Below are 9,033 nucleotides of genomic sequence, written 5' to 3'. Positions count from 1 at the left end.
TCCTCTTAGGACTGCTTTCATTGTGTCCCATAAGTTTGAGTATGTTGTAGCTTCATTTTCATTAAACTCTATAAAGTCTTTTATTTCTTTCTTTATTTCTTCCTTGACCAAGTTATCATTGAGTAGAATGTTGTTGAGCTTCCACATGTGTGTGGGCATTCTATTGTTTATGTTGTTATTGAGGAGCAGCCTTAGTCCATGGTGATCTGATAGGATTCAAGGAATTATTTCAATATTCTTGTATCTGTTGAGGCCTGATCTGTGACCAATTACATGGTCAATTTTGGAAAAGGTACTATGAGGTGCTGAGAAGAAGATATATCCTTTTGTTTCAGGATAAAAAGTTCTATAGGTATCTATTAAAACCAACTGTTTCATAACTTCTATTAGTCACACCATGTCTTTGTTTAGTTTCTGTTTCCATGATCTGTCCATTGCAGAGAGCAGGGTGTTGTAATCTCCCACTATTATTGTGTGCGGTGTAATGTGTGCTTTGAGCTTTAGTAAAGTTTCTTGTATGAATATAGATGCCCTTGCATTTGGAGCATAGGGGTTCAGAATTTAAAGAACCTCTTGGTAGATCATACCTTTGATTAATATGAAGTGTCCCTCCTTATCTTTTTTGATCACTTTAGGGTGAAAGTCGATTTTATTCGATATTAGAATAGCTACTGCAGCTTTTTTCTTGGGACCATTGGCTTAGAAAATTGTTTTCCAGCCTTTTATTCTGAGGTAGTGTCTGTCTTTGTCACTGAGGTGGGTTTATTGTATGCAACAAAATGTTGGGTCCTTTTTATATACCCAATCTGAAAGTCTATGTCTTTTTACTGGGGAATTGAGTCCATTTATTTAATAGATATTAAGGAAAGGTAATTGTTGCTTCCTGTTATTTTTGTTGTTAGAGTTGGAAATCTGTTCATGTGGCTATCTTCTTTTAATTTTGTTGGAAAAATACTTTTTGCTTTTTCTATGATGTAGTTTCCCTCCTTATGTTGAAGTTTTCCATTTATTACCCGTTGAAGGCCTGGATTTGTGGAAATATATTGTGTAAATTTGGTTTTGTCATAGAATACTTTGGTTTCTCCATTTATGGTAATTGAGAGTTTTGCTGGGTATAGTAGCCTGGGCTGGCATTTGTGTTCTCTTAAGGTCTGTATTACATCAACCCATGATCTTCTGGCTTTCATAGTCTCTGACAAGAACTCTGGTGTAATTCTGATAGGCCTGCCTTTATATGTTACTTGCCTTTTTTCCCTTACTGCTTTTAAAATCCTTTCTTTGTTTTGTGCATTTGGTGTTTTGATTATTATGTGGCAGGAGGGATTTCTTTTCTGGTCCAGGCTATTTGGAGTTCTATAGGCTTCTTGTGTGTTCATGGGCATCTCTTTCTTTAAGTTAGGGAAGTTTTCTTCTATAATTTTGTTGAAGATATTTACTGCCCTTTTAAGTTGGAGGTCTTAACTCTCTTCTATACCTATTATCCTTAGGTTTGGTCTTCTCATTGTGTCCTGGATTTCCTGGATGTTTTGAACTAGGAACTTTTTGCATTTTGTGTTTTCTTTGACTGTTGTGTCAATGTTTTCTATGGTATCTTCTGCACCTGAGATTCTCTCTTCTATCTCTTATATTCTGTTGGTGATGCTTGCATCTATGGTTCCTGACTTCTTTCCTAGGATTTCTCTTTCCAGAGTTGTCTCTCTTTGTGACTGTAATTCTCTAAGGGATTTTTGTGTTTCCTCTTTAAGGGCCTCTACTTGTTTACTTGTGTTCTCCTGTAATTCTTTAAGGGGTTTTGTGTTTCCTCTTTAAGGGCTTGAACCTGTTTACATTTGTTCTCCTGTATTTCTTTAAGCTATTTATTCTTCATCTTCTTAAATTCCTCTATCACCATCCTGAAATATGATTTTAGATCCAAATCTTTTTTCTGGTGTTTTGGGATATCCAGGACTTTCTGTGGTGGCAGTACTAGGTTTTGATAAAGCCAAGTAGTCTTGGTTTCTGTTGGTAAGATTCTTGTGTTTGCCTTTTGCCATCTGTTGATCTCTGGTGTTAGATGTTCTTGCTATCTCTGGTTGGAACTTGTTCCTCCTGTGGGTATGTAAGCCTGTGTCAGCACTTCTGGGAGATCAGCTCTCCTCACTCCTCAAGTAAGAAGTGGGCTGTGGATCAGTCATCCCTCCTGAGTTCTGGGGTCAGAACAAACACTGGAAATAGGCTCTCCATTTACAGGAAGAGGCAGAGAAGGCTGTGGGTCTGCAGAACCTCCTCCTGAGTCTGTGGGTTGGGCCACCCCTTGAAGGCAGGCTCTCCACTTGAGGGAGAAGGGGCAGAGAGAGCTGTGGATCTGCAGTACCTCCTCCTAGTACCTTCACCTCCTAGGTGAAGAGGGAGGTAGAAAGGCTTGATATAATTCTTATTGTTTCCTTTTTGTTGTTGTTTTGTTTGGGATTTTTTGTTTGTCTGTTTTGTTTTGTTTTTGAGACAGCATTTCTCTGTATAGCCCAGGCTGTCCTGGAACTCACTCTGTAGACCAGACTGGGCTCAAACTCTGAAATCCGCCTGCCTCTGCCTCCCAAGTCCTGGGATTAAAGGCATGTGCGCCACCACTGCCAGGCTTCTTATTGTTTCCTTTTCTTTGATTTATGTTCTAATCTTTGCTATTTTTTTCTATCTTCTGATTTGGGGATTCTTTGTTTTTCTACTAATTTTAAGTGCATCATTAATTTATTTGAGATTTTCTCATTCATTTTAATGTTATCAAAGGGAAGCTATCAACTTCCTTCTTATTACTGTTTTTATTATGCTCCGAAGGCTCTGGTATGTTGTTTTTGGTTTTCGTTTTTATTTCCGTTCAATTGTAATAATTTTTAAATTTCTTCTTTGATTTCTTTGATTAATCACTCAGTATTCAATTGTGTATTATCCAGGCTCCATAAATTTGTGTGTGTTCTGTAGTTTCCCTTACTGTAGGTTTTCATTTGTATTATAAAATACAATATGAAATACCTAGGAGTAAACCTGATCAAGGAAGTAAAAGACCCTTGCAGTAAAACTTGTTAAACACTGAAGAAAGATATTATGTAAGACAGGGCAGAAACTACACATGCTCTGGTGTCAGAAGAATATTGTGAAACGTCAATGTCAAAAAAAATGATCTACAAATTCTGAATAGCCAAAACAATACTACAAACTCTAAATGAGAAATGAAGGATATGTCCTAATATCCAATTGCATATAATAATATATGGTCATAATAACAAAATCAGCATTATTCTTGTACAAAAGAAAGATTTAGACCAATGAAATATAATAGATGACCCAAAAACAAACATTCTCATAACTACTTCATAGTTTATAAAAGTATAAAACTCATACATAGATGAAAGACAGCTTCACCTACAAATGGGAAAATTAGATATCCACATGGAGAAGAAGAACCAGATCATCCACCCCTACAAAAATCAATCCTAAGTCATCAAAGAACTTTATTTGAGTTCTGAAACCCTAATCTTCTAAAGGAGATCTTTAGCAAAACAAAAACAAAAACAAAAACAAAAACAAAAAACTTACACTTTTTGCAAGGTTCTCCAACAGAGTAGGACACAATTGCAAGAACTGAGGAATGGAATCACATAAAATTGAAAAGCTTCTACATAAAAAGTACATAATTATAATAGTAAAATGATAGCCTATACAGGGGAAGTATTGATGGTATCATTTTACATGACATTGTATATGAAATTTATAAAATAATTAAAATATTAGACAACAAACACCAATAATCAACTGACCAATAATTGAGAATAATGAATAAATACATGAAGCACATGGTACATTGATTGGTATTTAACCATCAAGAAAATGCAAATACGACTCTGAAAGACAAATTGGGCGTGTTATCTCTCACAGGAAGTATCTATGCCACATATGCCTATAGGTACATATATGGCCCAACGGTGTTAGATAGGAACTAGTTTGGAAGCAGAAGAGCACCAGTGTGGTGACGGAGAAAGAGAAGAATGATGATTGTGAACAAGGTTAAGTTATAAAATAACCTTCTATGAAAAAAGTCTGTCATAAAACCCATTATTTCAAACAATAAATACGTAATACTGTGTTTTAAATTTTGGTTTCATAGTTTACAACACATAGTAATTAAACAAATTTAGACACAAATTCTAAAATTGTAAAACCTCTACAAAGAATTATATGGGGAGCTGGGCAGTGGTGGCACATGACTTTAATCCTAGCACTTGGAAGGCAGAGGCAGGTGGATTTCTGAGTTTGAGGCACAACCAGGTCTATACAGAGAAACCCTGTCTTGAAAAACAAAAACAATATATGGGGAAAAGTTCTTTACCATGAGTTTGGTAGATACCTTTGTGATGTGTGGTTTTAATTATGTAAAATTCAGCATGAGGAAGACATTTTATGATATTTACTTACAATCAGAGATCTAGGAATTGTTATAGCCCAGTAGGAATATAGTGGTACAAGAAGCATTGAAGAGGACCACAAAAATATGTGATGTGATGAAGAATGTATTCTACATTTAAATTTTATTTCATTTATTCTATCATCCTTGGGGGCTGGCAATGTGATTTCAAAACTTCATTCACCCTCAGCAAACATTCTTGATCTACATCCCCAGCCCATCTCCATCTTCATCTCATCCTGTTTATTTTCTAGTGTTCCTTGTTTTAGGCTCCCAACGAAATTGAAATATTCCAGATTCCCCTTCAACACTCTTTCTCAATACAAACATTGTCATTTTGAGTTTAATAAGATTCAAAGTCCATTGATCCACACTGAAACAATCATTGTTACCCAAACTTCACAGGCATTTTGAGTGATCCTTTTATCTTTGGATAGCCTATGAAGTTGAGGAAATATGTAATGACATGTGATGACCATCGCTGTATTATTATTTTGACAGTTTCATACATCTAAGTTCTGCAGTTTTCTGCATGTGTTCCTCACAATATTTGCTCTTTGTTATCACTAATTGATCTTTTTTATTGTTTGCATTTTAGAGAATATTATGTAGGTAATATCATACAACATGCTCCTTTCTAGACTAGCATCTTCAATTAGTAGTATTCAATGTTTTGTGACTTAAAATCTCATTTCTTTCTAATAATCAACAGTATTTCATATAAAATCTTCTCATATATAAACATGCAGTATTCTATTTGCTTTCTTGTAAGGAAGACTTATATTGATGGTATTGTTTTTAATTTCCAATTTTACCTGTTCATTATTGGCTTTCAGGAATGAGACTTGATATCTTTGTACTAAGCTTATATTGCATCATGTTACTAAAGTCAGTTATCTTTAAATTACCTTTGTCAATATTTTTAGATATTTATTCACAGGTGATTGCATCGTCTGTATACAGTTTTGCTTTCCTTTCTTCCTTATCCATACATTTTATATAATAGCTTGAAATTGAAGTACAGTGATGTAGAGGATTAGATTAGTGGGAGGCAGCAGCCTCATATTATTGCAAATATGTCTTGTTTGCCAAAAGTAATTAAAATAAGTACTTTATTGTGTAAACTGTTGTATTTTGACATGAATTGATACAATCATGTGCTCTTTATTCATAAGCTTGTCTATGCAATGGGGATTGAAATCATAACCTCTTGTATTATACAAGAGCTCTACTATTGAGTTACAATCCCATCCCAATAAATTCTCACTATTTCTTGCAGGTCCAGATGATTACTATTGGGTTAGGATGTTTTTCTTTTAAGCCAGCTTGGTGCTGTGCCTCAGTATTTCTCATCTATATGCCTCTCTTCTCTACATGTTTATTTTTTTGTTTTAATCAACTGAGCATTTCTTCAATTTTTTTCACTTTGTTTAAATAATTCTGTTTCCTTGGAGACAAGGGATTTGTCTTTTGAAAAGCTCGATCTTACCATAGACTGTGCTAAATATTTTGTATATTTAAAACTGCAAAGCTAAGTCTTCCCTTTTCTGTTTTTATGCTGCTTATTAGGATGCTATATGTAAACTCTTAATATAAGGAAATAGGAGTAAAAGTTGCAGTTGGAATCTGTACATAAGAAATGTGACACTGGAGTGCTCTGACCCCAAGACTCAGGGGAGATAGCAATTTTCCCTCTTATTACTGTCTAAGGCAGGATCAGCCAGGAGCATACAGGCCTCAGAAGTGGCAGAGCAGCTGGGACATGGTCCTTCCTGCCCCCATCTGCACCCAGGAGATGGGGCTGTTCCACAGCCTTCTGTGCACAATTTCTGCCAGGAAGAGTTTGACTCCAGGGAATGCTCTAACCCTGGGATCCAGGTGATATCACCATTTTCCCTCCAGTGGTTGTATAAGGCAGGAGCACACAGGTCTCACTCAAAAGCTGCAGAGCAGCTAGGACAGGATCCTTCCTGCCTCCATCTGCACCCAAGAGGTGGGGCTGTTCCACAGCACTCAGTGCACTGGCCAGGAGAGGGTTGGTCTCCCAGGACTAAGGACAAAGGCTGACAGACCAACAGGAGGAACAAGCTCTTGGCAGAGATAGTAAGAACAAATAACACCAGAGATTAACAGACTGTGAAAGGCAACAGCAAGAATCTTACCAACAGAAACCAATGCTACTTGGTTTCTGAACCAAGCATCATCAGAACCAAGTAGTCCCACCACAGCAAGTCCTGGATAACCCAACACACAAGAAAAGAAAGATTTAAATTTAAAATACTATCTCATGATGCTAATAGAGGATTTTAAGAAGACATAAATAACTCCCTTAAAGAAATACAGGAGAACACAGGTAAAAAGGTAGAAGCCCTTAAAGAGGAAACACAAAAATACCTTGAAGGCTTACAGGAAAAGACAGGTAAACAGGTAGAAGCCCTTAAAGAAGAAATAAAAAAAAAAATCTCTTAAAGAATTACAGGGAAACACAACCAAACAGGTGAAGGAATTGAACAAAAACCATCCAGGATGGAAAAATAGAAGTAGAAACAATAAAGAAATCAAAAAGGGAGACAACTCTGGAGATAGAAAGCCTTAGGAAAGAAGTTGGGAGCCATTGATGCAAGCATTACCAACAGAATACAAGAGATACAAGAGAGAATCTCAGATGCAGAAGATACCATAGAAAACATAACAAAAAAAGCAAAAAGCTCCTAACCCAAACCATCCAGGAAATCTAGGACACAATGAGAAGACCAAATCTAAGGATAATAGGTATAGAAGAGAGTGAAGATTCCCAATGTAATGGGCCAGTAAATATCTTCAACAAAATTACAGAAGAAAACTTCCCTAACCTAAAGAAAGAGATGCCCATGAACATACAAGAAGCCTACAGAACTTCAAATAGACTGTACCAGAAAGAAATTCCTCCCATCACATAATAATCAAAACATCAAATGCACAAAACAAAGAAAGAATATTAAAAGAAGTAAGGGAAAAACTCAAATAACATATAAAGGCAGGCCTATCAGAATGACACCAGACTTCTCACCAAAGACTATGAAAGCTAGAAGATCTTGGACAGATGTCATACAGACCCAAAGAGAACACAAATGCCAGCCCAAGCTACTATACCCACCAAAATTTCAATTACCATAGATGGAAAAACAAAGGTATTCCATGACAAAATCAAATCTACACAATATTTTTTCACAAATCCAGTCCTTCAAAGGACAATAAAAGGAAAACTTCAGCCTTCTGGTCTCTCTGGGCTGGTGTCCTGAGGGACCTTGGGCACAAGCTCTGCAGCCAGTCCCACAACACCCAGAGGAAGCTCCACTTCCAGGCAGTCTGACACTCTCAGGATCAGAGGTGAGGAGGACCCAATATTTGTCCCAACACCAGGAGTAACTGGGACCTGCAGAACCAGGCACAAAGGAACTCTGCCAGCAGAGTGGATCGGGTTCCTTCCTGTCTCTCTGGACTGGTGAGCAGACCTTGAGCCCAGGCTCCACAGCCAGTTCCACAACACCCAGAGGAAGCTGCTGCACTCTCAAGTGCTCTAACAAGCCCAGAATCACAGGAAGGACTGACTCCAGTCAGATTTAGCAAGGGCAAGTAGCAATAGAGATAACCAGATGGCGTGGGGGCAAGCATAAGACAAGCAAACCAAGGTTACTTGTCTTCATCAGAACCCAATTCTCCCACCATAGCAAGTCCTGGACACACCATCACACCAGAAATGCAAGATTCAGATCTAAAATCATTTATCATGATGATGATACCGGACCTTACGAAAGACATAAATAGCACCCTCAAAGAAATACAGGAGAACACAGCTAAACAATTAGAAGCTCTTAAAGAGGAAACACAAAAATCCCTTAAAGAACTACAGGAAACACAATCAAACAGGCAAAAGGAATGAGCAAAACCATCCAGAATCTAAAAATGGAAACAGGAAAAATAAAAAAATTAGGAAGAGAGACAACCCTGTAGATACAAAACCTAGGAAAGAAATCAGGAGCCATAGATGCAAGCATCACCAACAGAACACAAGAGATAGAAGAGAGAATCTCAAGGGCAGAAGACACCATAGAAAACATTGACACAACAGTCAAAGAAAATGCAAAAAGCAAAAAGCTCCTAACCCAAAACATCCAGGAAATCCAGGACGCAATGAGAAGACCAAACCTAAGGATAATAGGTATAGAAGACAGTGAAGACTCCCAATCTAATAGGCCAGTAAATATCTTCAACAAAATTATAGAAGAAAACTTCCCTAACCTTAAGAAAGAGATACTCATGAACACACAAGAAGCCTACAGAACCCAAATAGACTGGACCAGAAAAGAAATTCCTCCCATCACAAAATAATCAAAACACCAAATGCACTAAACAAACAAAGATTTTTAAAAGCAGTAAGGGGAAAAAGGCAAGTAACATATAAAGGCAGGCCTATCAGAATTACACCAGACTTCTCACCAGACGCTATGAAAGCTAGAAGATCCTGGGCAGATGTCATACAGACCCCAAAAGAACACAAATGCCAGTCCAGGCTACTATACCCAGCAAAACTCTCAATTACCATAGATGGAGAAAAC

Source organism: Mastomys coucha, unplaced genomic scaffold, assembly GCF_008632895.1.
Source record: "Mastomys coucha isolate ucsf_1 unplaced genomic scaffold, UCSF_Mcou_1 pScaffold15, whole genome shotgun sequence".
Classification (NCBI taxonomy): Eukaryota; Metazoa; Chordata; class Mammalia; order Rodentia; family Muridae; genus Mastomys; species Mastomys coucha.
The sequence above is the reverse complement of the archived record's forward strand: the minus strand, read 5'-3'. Positions refer to the sequence as shown.